This window comes from Pelodiscus sinensis, chromosome 4, assembly GCF_052426305.1.
Source record: "Pelodiscus sinensis isolate ZL-2025 chromosome 4, ASM5242630v1, whole genome shotgun sequence".
Taxonomy (NCBI): domain Eukaryota; kingdom Metazoa; phylum Chordata; order Testudines; family Trionychidae; genus Pelodiscus; species Pelodiscus sinensis.
In genome coordinates, this window is record NC_143055.1 from 38,351,560 (window position 1) to 38,365,941 (window position 14,382).

The following is a 14,382-nucleotide window of genomic DNA, read 5'->3' on the forward strand; positions in this document are numbered from 1 at the left end:
ATTAAAAAAACATATTTTCCTCTTGTGGAATCAGCTAAAATATGACTTTATATATCACATTTCTGTCCCTAGATATTAAAAATAGTGAAGTCATAAAATGGGTTCCTGTAATATTATTTTTCATTTATTGCAATTTTGTAATTTGACCTGAGTCACTTCTTGAAAATAAATAAATAAAAAATAAATAAAAGCAATGCATGTAGAACCCCACTGATTTCAACAAAATCATGTATGTATATGGGTTAGTCTCTGTCATTGGGTTTTAGTCCACTAATAATTCTACCCCTTAGCAAAGGAGGCAGGTAAATATAATTGGGTTCTGCTTATTTCTGTATTTTTTTAAAAATATGAAAGGGCCGTATATTAACATCTACAATCAGATGTTCCAGCACATATGGAATAATAGATGAATGTACAAAGAGTTTGAATGTATCCTTCCCAGTATTTGTTGGCTCTGAACCATATTCACCTTGTAAATCTGAGCCTATGGCTTTAGAAATAATTACACAGTATGGGTATGTCTACACTACCCCGCTAGTTCGAACTAGTGGGGTCATATAGGCATACCGCACTTGCAAATGAAGCCCGGGATTTGAATTTCCTGGGCTTCATTTGCATAAGCGGGGACGCCGCCATTTTTAAAACCCCGCTGGTTCGAACCCCGTGCAGCGCGGCTACACGGGGCACGAACTAGGTAGTTCGAACTAGGCTTCCTAGTTCGAACTACCATTACTCCTCATTTCACGAGGAGTAACGGTAGTTCGAACTAGGAAGCCTAGTTCGAACTACCTAGTTCGTGCCCCATGTAGCCGCGCTGCACAGGGTTCGAACCAGCGGGTTTTTAAAAATGGCGGCTCCCCGCTTATGCAAATGAAGCCCGGGAAATTCAAATCCCGGGCTTCATTTGCAAGTGCAGTATGCCTACATTACCCTCCTAGTTCGAACTAGGAGGGTAGTGTAGACATACCCTAAGGGACAAGCACAACTGATGGCTTCCAACTTGCTCCAGGAGTGCTCAATCCCCATGTAGCCTCAAACTCCACACTTAACCCCTTCTCCCAAACTCCCACCCCTTCCACCAAGGTCCCACCTCTGCCCAGATTCTTCCTACCATTGTCCCACCCACTCCCAAGCATACACTATCCCCACTACCTCCCCTCTCTTCCAGTGCCTCTGGCTTGCCACAGATCAGCTGTTCTATGGCAGGTAGAAGTCACTGGGAGGGAAGAGATCAGGGCTGTCAGCAGACGAGAAGTACTGGGAAGTGTGTGGAACTTGGCTGTTCATGGGTACTAAGCACCTGCTATTTTTTTTCTATGGGTACTTTGGCACACATATGTCTGTAGGGGTGGAAGGTTATAGAACCCAGATCCCAAATCCTGTTCAAAACCTTAAGTAAAAGAACATCTCCTTTCTCTCAGGATGTGACCTTAAAGCTCATTGACAGTTAAGAAGAATACCTAGAAAGCTAAGACACAAAAGCTGTATAGTAGTAATGCCTATTACTTGACTAACACTATCCATCATCATATTCTCCTTTCAGTTGTTTGGAACTTTAACAAAAACTGTAATCTTTTTGGTGGACAAGTTCAATTCTTGATTTCTTCTTCAAGTTTGATTGCAAAGTCATAGAATCATAGAATCATAGAATAATAGGACTGGAAGGGACCTCGAGAGGTCATCGAGTCCAGCCCCCCACCCTCAAGGCAGGATCAAGCTCCGTCTACACCATCCCTGACAGATGTCTATCTAACCTGTTCTTAAATATCTCCAGAGAAGGAGATTCCACCACCTCCCTTGGCAATTTATTCCAATATTTGACCATCCTGACAGTTAGGAATTTTTTCCTAATGTCCAATCTAAACCTCCCCTGCTGCACTTTAAGCCCATTACTCCTTGTCCTGTCCTCAGAAACCAAGAGGAACAAATTTTCTCCTTCCTCCTTGTGACACCCTTTTAGATAATTGAAAACCGCTATCATGTCCCCCCTTAATCTTCTTTTTTCCAAACTAAACAAGCCCAGTTCATGAAGCCTGGCTTCAGTCAAACACTGATAAGTTAAGGAATACCAATATTAAGGTTGTCCACAACATTAAATATTGCCCCTTCATACATATGCATTATAATACAGTATTTTAATACATAATGCTGATAAAATTTAATAATATAAGATTGTCCAAATAGGATCTGACCAAAGGTCCAGCTAGCCTAGTATTTTGTCTTGTGACAGTGGCCAATGCCAGGTGCCCCAGAGAGCCAGTAACAGAACAAGTAATCATCAAGGGATGCCATCTCTGTTCTCCATTCCCAGCTTCTGACAAACAGAGGGTAGGGACACCGTCCCTGCCATCCTGGCTAATGGCTATTAATGGACCTATACTCCATTAAATTATCTAGCTTTTTTTTTTAACCCTTCTAGTTCCTTTTTGAACCCTAATTTGGCCCTTAATTTGCAGATGATACAAAGGTTGGCAGAATGGTAAATAATGAGGAGGAGAAAGCAGTCATACAGAAAAATCAAGATAACTCGGGAAGCTGGAGCCATTCAAACAAAATGAATTACCAAATGTGAAGTTATATTTCTAGGAATAAAGAATGCAGGACATACCTATGTACTATACCCTGGAAAACAAAGACTCTGAAAATTATGTAGCTGTCATATTGGACAAGCAACTGAATGCGAGCTTTGGTGTGATGCTGGGAAAAAAAGGACTGATAAGATTCTTGGATGTATAAATGGGGAGAAGTGATTAGGTACCAGGATGTAATTTTATGCTGTATATTTAAATTGTTCATCTCATACTAATGACAACATGTTAAAAAGAGTGCCAAAAAAATGGTGACAGTGCAGGGTTTCATCACAAAACTTAACCAAGAGCTGCAAAAATGACTAATTCCAGATCTATGTTCCAAAACTTTATTATCCAGCAAAAGCTCCAGTGTGCTTCTGAAGGCATAGATGAGTTTTTCTAGAAGGTGATGATGCTAGATTTGCCAAAAATCTCCTTTTGGAATAATCAACATCCACACTAAGAATTCTACTGGTACATATATCTCCATACAGTTCTCTAAGCAAAACCCAATAATTGTAGATTAATCCTTATGGGGAGGCCTTTTAGCTCAAACTGTTTAGTTTATCAAAAAGAAGATCGAGTAGTGACTTAATTACATTGTGTACATACCTTGATGTGGAGAAAATAGCAGATACTAATGGATCTTGTAACTGGAACCAATGGCTAGAAGTTAGAACCAGACAAAATCAGATTAGAAGGAATGCACTCATTTTTAACAGTGGGGGGTGAGTAAATTATTTACAAAAATATGAAGGGAAGAAATGGATTCTCCATCTCTTGAAGTTTTTAATATTAAGACTGAATAACATTCTAACAGATATACTTTAGGCAAGAAAAAGTTATTTGCTTCAGTACAGACTAACTTGATGAAATGTTATGTCCTTTGTTATATTGGAGGTCAGATTACAAAAAAATCTAATATATAAATTAGATATAAATGTATACAAATCTACAAATAATCACATACTTTTTTTTTCATAGAATCACAGAATACTAGAACTGGAAGGGACATTGAGGTCATCAAGTTCAGTCCCCCTGCCTTCATGGCAGGACCAAATATTATCTAGATAATACCTGATAGATGTTTGTCTAACCTATTTTTAAATATCTCCAGTGATGGAGATTTCAGAACATCTTATTTATTCCAGTGTTTAAACCCTCGGACAGTTAGTAAGTTTACCCTAATGTCCAATCTAAGCCTCCCTTCCTGTAATTTAAGACAATACCCCATTTGAGGTCTAATCAGCATAGAGGAGAGTGGAAGAATGACTTCTCGTGTCTTGCTCACAGCACTCCTGTTAATGCATTCCAGAATCATATTTGCTTTTTTGTAACAGTGTCATACTATTCACTCATGTTTAACTTGTGGTTCTGTATGATCCCTAGATCTCTTTCTGCAGTACTCCTTCCTAGATAATCACTTCCTATTCTGTTTGTGTGAAACTGATTGTTCCTTCCTAAGTGGAGAACTTTGCATTTGTCCTTATTAAACTTCATCTTGTTTAACTCAGAGTATTGCTGTAGTTTGTCTAGATTATTTTGAATTTTGACCCTGTCCTCGAAAGCACTTGCAATCTCTCCCAGCTTGGTATCCTCTGCAAACTTAATAGTGGTACTCTCTCTGTCATCATCTAAATCGTTGATGAAGATATTGAACAGAACCAGTCCCAAAACAGACCCCTGTGGAACCCCATTTGTTATGCCCTTCCAGTATGATTGTGAATCATTAATAACTATTCTCCAAGAATAGTTATCCAGCCAGTTATGGCCGCACTTTAAAGTAACCCCATGTAGATTGTATTTTCCTAGTTTCTATCATGTCCCCTCTCAGTCATCTCCAAATTAAACAAACCCAGTTTTTTTCAGTTTTCCCTTGCAGGTACATGTTTTCTAGACCTTTAATCATTTTTGTTGCTCTTCTCTGGACCCTCTCCAATTTTTCCACATCTTTCCTGGAATGTGATGCCCAGAACTGGATGCAATACTCCAACTGCAGTCTAACCTGCTCAATCATTAGAGAGGAAGATTTACTTCTTGTGTTTTGCTCACAACACTCCTGTTAATGCATCTCAGACTCATGCTTTTTTTGCAACAGTGTCACACTGTTCACTCATATTTAGGGGACACTATGACCCCTAGATCCCTTTCTGCAGTACTCCTTCCTGGATAGCCACTTCCCTTTCTGTATGTGCAAAACTCATTTGGCTATTTCATTTGATCCCTGGCTCATTTAGTGCTCAGAATGGATGGCAAATGAGGTTGTGATGAGAAGTTGTCTGGCCTTACTACATTTGTTCTATTCCAAACTAGAGAAAAAAATCCCCCTTTAATTTTTAAGTCCAATTTGCAACCAAATGAAAGAGATAGGCATAGATTTAAGGATCTCAAACCAAAACCTTCCATTCCTGACGTGAAGTGTTTGGACCTCAGGTTTTAGTTCTGGGCCATCTGTAATGCACACTATATTTTTCAATAACGTATTCTCTCCTACCCTGGTCTTTTATTCAAAATCTGCTGGGGGAGGGGGACATGTAGGGGAAGCTGGCATGCACTTTCCGTTCTTAATCCTATTTTTACAGTATTCTTCCCTTGTCTCTCTTCTCTTTGTCCACTTTCTGTCCCTTTTTCAGTTTTTGAAAAGCAGAAATGCTCTATTATATTCAAGTGGGTTTGAAATTCAGCCAGACAAATTCACCCAACCTAATGAATATATTTGTCTGATAACTTACTATGAATTACTTTTCTATCAGGACATGTATGTGGCAGGTAATTATTAGTTGACCCTAATCAGTTTTGGAGTAACGCATGACTGAATTAGTTTTTAACTTGAAAGAGGGCATTCTTACTCCTTATGGTTGTTTTATCTGCTTTCCATGAACCATTTTCTCCCCAGTGGCATTGTTGCTGTATTTAGCCTTAATCCATTTCTGTCCTCTAATATTAATGACTGTGTTCAAAGTGTTAAACAAATCCAAGTGACTACTACTACATCCTTTGAAAACACTCCTCAGAGCTAGAGATGTGATAAGTATTGCAGGTGTTTGGTATTTGAATCCAAGTTAAATAATTGCCTTTACATATGAAAAGAAGGCAATGTTTTCTGGAACACATGAAAATAGGACATATCTACAATACATCTAGCAGGGTTTTAGATGACATTTCTGATCTGCAAAAAGGCAATGGTAAAGTAACCAACAGCATCTAATGATAAGGTTGTTTTGAAGTAAACAGTTTAGAAATGGCTTATTTTGGCATTTAAAAAATAAAGTTTCTTAAAGAAGCAAATGTAAGCAGATAATTTTGTGTCCCAAAAAAAGAGTGAAATTTCATATTAGTACTGAAATACTGTGAATTTCTTTTCTAGTTTTTCATCACTTATACTCATAAATATTCATTTCCTTCTGAAACAACATTCATGGCTGGGCAACAACATGAACAAGTCTTTGTTTGCAATTGTGGTTAATTGAGTAAGTCTATAAGTGCTTTGGTAGATGCAGAAGACATTAATCAATGACTCATTTGTACATCAGGGTCCTACGGACATAATTCCATTTTGCAATGCACTGACTGCCCCTTTCATTACAAGTGCTTTATTTTCAAAGATACCATGCTGGGATAATGGCATTCACAGGGTTAAACTGTGACCATTTTGAAGAGCAAAGGAGCAGAATAATAATAAAAAAAAACAGCTTTTGTATTATTTTTCCAAAGAAAAACACATCACATAGCAGAGAAAATAGGCAGATTTTCTAATGAAAAATGTAAATTCAAACTTCATGGATTATTCATGAAGTGTCTTTTACCACAATTGTTATTTTGAGTAGTTAGCTGTAATGAAAAGCATCTTCAATATTTATTGATGCTAGATGTTGACTGCTGAATGAGACAACTAATGATCTGGCTACACTTCTTAACTGAATGAGGCCCGTTATGCTTTAGATTTTACAATAATATTTGTGTGGCAGTGGAAGATTAAAATGAACCATATAGCTGTGTTGCCTTTTCATAAAGTAAAAACAAACAAACCCTAATTGTGCCAAAAGAACAGGGTATATAAGCTAACTCTCTAGTGAACAGACACATTTTGTGTACTATTTGTCCTTTTAGCAGATGACAGTCCCATCTGGTCTAAGACCTGGCCCACTAGCTTTATATAGCATGGAGGCCACACACTACTTCTTGGGATTTGACCTTCTTACAAGCAAATGATCAATAAGATAAAAATACATCTTCTCCCTTGGTATGGTTGCTTGGGTTCCTACCTCAAAAATGCTTAAAGATTTTTCTCTGTCTCAATCCACAGATCTCTCTGCCAGCCTCTGAAACCTGCTTTATCTCATTTTTATTGCTCTCAGATAGTGAGGCCTCAGCTGGAATACTGTGCCCAGTTCCAGGGTGTGGAGAAAACACACGGTTTAATTGGAGAGAATCTAAGGGTACGTCTAGACTACAGGCTTTTGTCGACAGAAGTTTTGTCAACAGATAATGTCGACAAAACTTCTGTTGACAAAGAGCGTCTACACTACATTCAGTTCTGTCGACAAAGCAAGCTGCTTTGTAGACGTGGTAGTGTAGATGCAAAGGACAGTTTACATGCAATAATACCTTCTGTCGACAGAAACTCTGTCGACAGAAGGCGTTATGCCTCATAAAATGAGGTTTACCAGCGTCGACAAAACTGCTGAGTTCTGTCGACGTTATGTCGACAGAACTCAGCGGTAGTGTAGACTCAGGTATAGTTTTGTTGACAAAAGTCCACTTTTGTTGACAAAACTCTGTAGTCTAGACACACTCTAATTTTCTAATTGTTCATGATTCAGGTGAAAATTGGTGAGTTGACTAATTCAACAAATGCTGCCATGTGGAGAAAATGTATATACTTTAGTAGCCACAAATAACTACAGGTTTCTTTATATCGAAGGAGTCATTGCCTTGAGGTTTCCCATTCCCTAAGGCTGTGTCCAGACTCAGGGGGTTTTTCGAAAAAAGTAGCCTTTTTTCGAAAAAACTTCACCTGCGTCTAGACTGCAGCTGCGTTCTTTCGAAATTAAATCGAAAGAATGCGGCTTTTCTTTCGACGGTGGTAAACCTAATTCCGCGAGGAAGAACGCCTTCTTTCAAAAGTGCTCTTTCGAAAGAAGGCGTTCTTGAAAGCAAACAGGCTTTTTAGAAAGAGAGCATCCAGACTCACTGGGTGCTTTCTTTCGAAAAAGCGGCTTGCTTTTTCGAAATTCCGCGTGCAGTCTAGACGCTCTCTTTCGAAAGAGGCTCTTTCGAAAGTATCTTTCGAAAGAGCCTCTTTCGAAAGAGGCTTGCAGTCTAGACATAGCCTATCTGTATATGGCATGCAGATGATAGGAAATTCAAATGAAACCTTTGAATAATCATATATATATACCAACCTGCTTACATACTAATCACACTAAAACATTGTTTCTGTTTGGAGAGATGTTAACTGTTCCAATAGCTCCTATCATTGTAAGTATATGGAATATCTGTCCTACTGATACAATCTGTCAAAAGAGTTAGTTATGGAGGAAATGAAGTATGTCTTTAAAAAAGAGCAAGGGGGCAGAAATGTGGGTTTGTCATCTGAAAAAGCAACATGTCTGATTCTTTTCACACTTTTGTTTTTTTGCCTCTCTAACCACATTACTGCCAATTTCTTTGCTTATTAAAATTATTTTAGACCTCATTTCAACTCTACATTGTCCCTTCACTCAAGCAACCAATTTGCTGAGAACTGTACTTTCCTTTAAAGTGGGTTTTTTGAATAGACTCCTGATTTAAGATTAAACTACATGGTTGGCATCTGTGGACATGGAATTTTGGGGACACAAAGCCCATAATTATGAAGTTACTTTTTATTTATACTGATGTAATCATCATGTTGTCTAGGTTTATTTCTATTTAAATTGTTGGTATAATAAAATTGTTGGTGTAATACACAAGAGTATTACAAAGCTGAAGTTTAGCATATCATTCATCCTAGCTCTATGGCTTTTTATTTTCAAACAGTTCGATGAAAAACTTTCAATGTGCCACCTTGGGTCTCCCACTCGCTCTCCCCCTGGTCTTTGAATATTAGCTGCTTGTGAAGTAGTATGTCTTTGTCAGCTGTAGAGTAAAAATTATGTTTGTGTCACATTATTGGTAACTGCCATGAATAGAAAAGTGACAAGGAGGAGACAGTCCTATGGAAATTGCTTTCAGTGCACTGTTGATGAGATTCTATTGAAATCAAAGTGTGACTCACACCTTGTGACTGTATGGAAGTATGAGAGAGCTGAGACAAATAGCATTTGCCTAGGTATTTCTTAGTAATAGTGTACATGAAAGGACAATTTATGGAAGAAATTTTAAGTTTGAAAAAAGAAACTTGTTCAGAACATACACAAGTAAAATAAGAAAGAAAGGTTTAATATATTGGTGTATCTGAATTATTGTAGAGGTGCCTTCAGGCCATTACTGTTAGGATTGTGTCAGCAGTCACATTAATAACCTCACATTTTTCAAAGGCTTTATACCTCAGTTGCAAAAGATTGCTTGCAATGTCCCAGCTAAGGAACAAATATGTTTTTTGGAGTTTGAAAAAAAATTGGCTAAGTGGGAAAACAAAATGCATTTTTGTGCTTTTGACATCAAAACCACTTTTGAATTAAAGCAAAATAGTCTGAATCTAAAATGGAGGTTTGTGTATGAAGAAGTTAAAAATATATAGTACAACCCAAAAAAGTTTTTGGGAGGCTTGTCTTCATGGCAATTTAGTGAGAAGCAACCAACTAGCATGCCACACACTAAGGGTATGTCTATACTACAAAGTTAATTTGAACTAACAGCCGTTAGTTCGAATTAACTTTCATAGCGTCTACACATACAAACCACTAGTTCAAACTTAATTCGAACTAGCGGAGCGCTTAATTTGAACTAGGTAAACATTCTACGAAGACTAACGCCTAGTTCGAATTAAGCAGTTTGAATTAAGGGCTGTGTAGCCACTTAATTCAAACTAGTTGGAGGTTAGCCCTTCCCAGGTTGCCCTGTGGCCACTCTGGGCACCACCAGGGAAACTCTTCTGCCCCCGGCCCGGCCCCGGAGCCCTTAAAGGGCCACGGTCTGGCTACAGTGCTTGTGCCATTGCAAGCCTGCCAGCACCCAGTCAGCAGACCCTGCACCTGGCACGGCATGAGCCAGCCACCCGCTGCCACCCAGCCCTCTGCCTCTTCCCGGGACCAGACTGGTGGAGCTTGCCTGGGGCCGCAAGAGGTGGGCGCCCACCAGGTCTAGTGCAGAGATCGTGGACCTCATCGAAGTTTGGCGGGAGACCTCCAACGTCCACAACCTCCACACTAGGCACAGGAATGCGGCCGTCTAGGGCAGGATAGCTGTCAGCCTGGCCACCAAAGGCCACATGCGAACCCAGGAGCAGGTTTGCATGAAAATAAAGTTGGTCCACTGAGACCCGCTGACCCTGAGCCCTGAGCTTATAACATAAGAACATAAGAATGGCCATACTGGGTCAGACCAAAGGTCCATCTAGCCAGGTAGCCTGTCTGCCGACAGCAGCCAACACTAGGTACCCCAGAGAGGATGGACTGAAGAAAATGACCGAGCAATTTGTCTTGTGCCATCCATCTCCAGCCTTCCACAAACAGAGGCCAGGGACACTGTTCCTACCCCCTGGCTAATAGCACTCCATGGACCCAACCTCCATGAATTTATCTAACTTCTCTTTAAACTCTGTTCTAGTTCTAGCCTTCACAGCCTCCTGTGGCAAGGAGTTCCACAGGTTGACTATGTGCTGTGTGAAGAAGAACTTTCGCTTATTAGTTTTAAACCTGCTGTCCATTCATTTCACTTGGTGTCCTCTAGTCCTTCTATTTTGGGAACTAACAAAGAACTTTTCTTTATTCACTCTCTCCACGCCACTCATGCTTTTATAGACCTCTATCATTTCCCCCTCAGTCTCCTCTTTTCTAAGCTGAAAAGTCCCAGTCTCTTTAGCCTCTCTTCATATGGGACCTTTTCCAAACCCCTAATCATTTTAGTTGCCCTTTCTGAACCCTTTCCAAGGCCAAAATATCTTTTTTGAGGTGAGGAGACCACATCTGTACACAGTACTGAAGATATGGCATACCATAGTTTTATACTTCCCCTCCTCCTTCTTCCCCTGGCTTCCCACTTCCAGCTCCCTCCTCCCAGGTTTTCCCCTCCCCTCTTCCACCCTCTGTCTTCCCCTCTCCCACCTCTTTTTCCCAGTCTCCCCAGAGGTTAATCCTCCTCCCCCCAGTTTTGTTAGATAAAGAGAGTTTCTATTTTTGAACATGTGTCCTTTATTTTTTATATCAGGAAGGGGGGCTAGGGAAGGGTAAGTGGAAGGAGGTGAGGGAGGAATGGGGTAACTCTCCGGGCTACTTGGGATGGAAGCTCTCCTGCAGGGCCTCCTGGATCCTGACAGCCTCCCATTTGACCCCCCCGGATGGCAGCCTGCGGCAAGTGCAGCCGGGTGTGGGCACTCCAAGACAGGACTGCTTTGCTGTCCCTCATCGAGGTAGACAAGGAAGCAGGGATCCCTGAGAACTGTCTGTCCGGGGTGGGGGTCGGGTCCCTTTAAGCACAGCCCTCAGCTAGCCTGAGGTAGCAGCTCCAAACTCTAAGTCCTAATGTGATGCCCTGCTGGCACTGGTTCCGGCCAGCCTTAACTTCGGTTCAGGGTCCACTCAATGTGGACATGTTATTTTGAATTAGCAAAATGCTAATTCAAATTAGTTTTTAGGTCTAGTTTTTAGTTAGTTCGAATTAATGCTGTAGTGTAGACATACTCTAAGTTACCATATGGCCCCAGTATGGCACACTCAAAATTACTTAGTGTACTTTGACACACCACTGAAATGTAATGCAATCATCATGCAAGTACACTGTAAATTCATGGTAAATCATATCTCCTTGTAGATAGGCATTTGCTGCTGTTTTGCTCCTTAATGTAAACATTTTCCCCAGTCAGGAAAGTATATAGCATATGAATTCTGACTAGTCAATGTCATTAAAGCTATTAAATGTGACATGTAAATAGTATCTTGAATTCTTACATCTTTGTTTTGAATATTTTGAAAGCAAATGTTTGTTTATATATGTATATGTTCATTTGTTTATTCAAGTTTATACAAAATTAGAAATTGGCACTATGAAAAGTTCTATCAGAAACTGTAAAAACAAACATAACTAAGAAGCTTGCAACACACAAAAAGAGCACAATGTCTTAACATTAGACCACTACTTTGCACCAGATATCAAATGGCATAAAAGGACACTTACACCAGCTAAGAAACTGTGCTTTTATCTTTAACTTGTAAGGTCATACTGTTTTTAATCTGTTCCTTGATGATCTGAATTAGGGCAAAAGGTCTCAGTTCTCAAGAATAATGATTATATTGGAGCCTCAAATCTTCTTAATGAACGTTTTATTCAATTATTTGAAAATTCAATGGATTGGGTAGTAGGTGCATAAATATCACTTTATGCACCATATGTAATGTTTGGATGCATAAAGCTATTCCAAATTGTCCATTTTAACTGACTTTCTTGGTCTATATGACTCATACCTAAGTATGCTAACCTAAAGCACATGAGTAAATCCATCTTTATTCAGCAAACTATTTAAGCATGTCCTTAACTTTAATCATGTAAATAGTTCTATGAAAGTCAAGGAGTATTCTTATGTGCCTAAATTCAATCATGTGTCTAATGGGCTTTGTTAAAGAGAGCATGCAAGTGTTGAGATCCTGAATTCCTCAACTGAAAATCAAGCTCAACATGTTATTTGTATTAATATGTATTAATATCCATATATTATTTCCTACTAATCATTTACTAAGTACATCTGAGAAAGGTCTAGCCATGCAGTACACTAAACTAGCTATCAATCTCTGATTCTTTAAGGGTAAATATGTGTTTCTGGCTATAGTCTGGATTAGTGGCATTTCATTTGATGAGCACCAGAGCGCACACATTAGGGTGAATGGGCACTTGTAGAGTATCAAACACATTCCACAAGTAATGGGAACACCTCATAATTCAACTTGAGCCAGTACCACAAATGAGTTATAAATGTCTTTGTTCTCAAGTGAAATTGATTCCACACAATGTTACAAATGTGTATTATGTATTCTCTTTATTCCACAAGGAGGAAAATTGTAATTCTTCTTCTAGTCTGTTAAAATGCCAGAGAGTAATGTAGCTTATTTGGTTTCAGCTTAACTGTTCCAGTTTCACTTCAGATCAAATTCTCTGTGATGTCTGCTGTGATCTGTAAACTGCTGTTTATTACTGATAATATTGCTAGTATTTATTTTAAAATGAATTAATATTAGCAACACACTGATATGATATAATGTTATACGATAAATACAATTGTATTATGCCGGCATTCTCACTCCATAAGGAGTGTAACTATACATTGCTTGTGAGCATAAACAAATTAGATATTGGAATATCTATTGTTGATACAGTGCACCCATGTTTTGAGTAGTATGTGAAGTATATTGCTGGTTTGAATGAAGCTTTTATTGGACTGCAGTCCACAGCACAGAGACACCATGAAAAATTATATAAATTGTACTTTTGTTGGCAGTCTCTGATCAGATGCTAAAATACTGAATGAACCATGGAGACTGAGTGTCCTCTCACAGTAGTGTGCCTGAAGCCTTGAATAACTTATTTTTTAAGATAAAAAAAGCATGCAAAGAAACTAGAAAATTGATGCTGTTTCTCCTGAACAGGGTGAATATATATGATGCACAATACAGATGTGTGTCATTGTTTTTGTATAGACTTGCTCTGTGGGTTAATGGAAGACTAAAAATTTCCACTTCTATCAAGGAAAAAACTGCATGGGATTTTTTTTTAAATGGATCATTGATTGCCCTAAAACATTTTCAGACAGTAATTAAAAGAATCATACCCTATGTCTAAAGCCAGATAGAACCAACCAGTTAGTTTGTTTGCTAGTTAGCTAGTTGCACAATAGAATAATGTCATGTATGTATTCTGGTGAGGATTAGCTCATATATGTAGTTTAAGGACTATTTCAAAGTTTACATACAAATAGGAAGATGTGGAACAAAATAAATATTAGATTGTAAATGACAGATTTTTAGAGGATTTTATGTGCCTGAAAATGAAGATACATGTTTAGTGGGATGCCCAGCTCTCATTGATTTCTACAGGCCTCTTTCCTGTGACCCTACCAAGGAATACCAAAAAAACATGAAAAAACTGCTCATGAAACTCCTTGATGCTACTCAGGACCAAATTTACAATAACACCCCTCCTAATCTCCGACCAGGAACCTTCTATCTACTACCCAAAATACACAAACCTGGTAATCCTGGACTACCCATCATCTCCAGTATTGGCACACTCACTGCAGGATTATCTGGCTATATCGACTCCCTCCTCAGACCCTATGCCACCAACACTCCCAGCTACCTCCGCGGTACCACTGAGTTCCTGAGGAAACTCCAAAACATCGATACTCTCCCTGAAAATACCATTCTGGCTACCATGGATGTAGAAGCCCACTACACCAACATTCCACACAAAGACGGATTCTAGGCCATCAGGAACACCATCCCTGATAAGAACACTGCACACCTGATTACAGAGCTCTGCGATTTTGTCCTCATCCACAACTACTTCCAATTCAGAAACAAATTCTATCTCCAAATCAGTGGCACAGCCATGGGCACATGCATGGCACCACAATATGCCAACATTTTTATGGCTGACCTTGAACAATGTTTCCTCAGCT

General features: G+C 39.2%; 1 long non-coding RNA gene across 2 annotated transcripts in view; it reads right to left on the reverse strand.

Annotated features, from left to right (window-relative positions):
- Positions 1-14,382, reverse strand: part of LOC142829470 (uncharacterized) — a 112,960-nt gene that overhangs the window by 8,791 nt on the left and 89,787 nt on the right. For both annotated transcript variants that reach the window (XR_012903890.2, XR_012903889.2), the window contains exon 2: positions 3,183-3,236. This is a non-coding gene — a long non-coding RNA (uncharacterized LOC142829470). The remainder of the gene's footprint in view (positions 1-3,182; positions 3,237-14,382) is intronic.